General features: G+C 38.6%; 1 protein-coding gene across 1 annotated transcript in view; it reads left to right on the plus strand.

Annotated features, from left to right (window-relative positions):
* The window catches only part of LOC101861290 (serine-rich adhesin for platelets), a 71,983-nt gene that overhangs the window by 55,743 nt on the left and 15,510 nt on the right, over positions 1 to 730 (plus strand). The gene's annotated exons all lie outside the window — the stretch shown is intronic.

Consider the following 730-nt stretch of genomic DNA (forward strand, 5'->3'; position numbering starts at 1 on the left):
TATATTGGCGGATGGACATACAATGCGAATTCAAGATATTTTGTTTTCATTCACATCTTAGAGATGCTGCCTCAGATAAGAAGTTTTGTAAATTGTGTTCCTTCTGTGGGAAAGGTTTGCGTGTGTGGCCTCACTTCTACCTGGTTCTTTGTCTCTTTCTGATTACCCCTTCAAACAAGTCAGCCTTCGCCCCTGCCTAATCCATTAAAGTTATTAGAGGAGTGAGTGAACACCGACAGCAATCAGTTTGAGTATCCGAGGGAATGAGGCAGTTCTAGTTATTACGTGCAATATGTAATGTTCATTTATTTGGGCTATAAATGCAAAGCATAATGTTCCTGTATTCTTTTTCATAACTGTATACCTACTTTTGCACCACCCTGTATAATATGTATAGGCCTATTTACAAAAAGAAACAAACAATAGGCACAAGGTTTTAAAAAACGTAGTGATAAGCAACAGCGTGTTGTGTCAATGATAAGGAGAGAGGTATGTGATTGTGAGTTTAAGAATCTGTTATGGTGTATGTGTTTGTAAGATTTTATCATATTGGATTCATTTAAGTTTGGGTAAAGGCCTGCTTCAGTCCTCCATCCTTTGAAATAAGTTAAAAAATGGGCTTAGTACTTTGGCTGACGTTATGCATACAATGTTTCAGCTCTCCCCAGTACATCACATGTGCACAGAAGGCATGAAGCCGCCGATGAACGTATACGCTTCCCCATAAACA

The sequence above is a fragment of the Aplysia californica genome, unplaced genomic scaffold (genome assembly GCF_000002075.1).
Source record: "Aplysia californica isolate F4 #8 unplaced genomic scaffold, AplCal3.0 scaffold00271, whole genome shotgun sequence".
In the NCBI taxonomy this organism is placed as follows: domain Eukaryota; kingdom Metazoa; phylum Mollusca; class Gastropoda; order Aplysiida; family Aplysiidae; genus Aplysia; species Aplysia californica.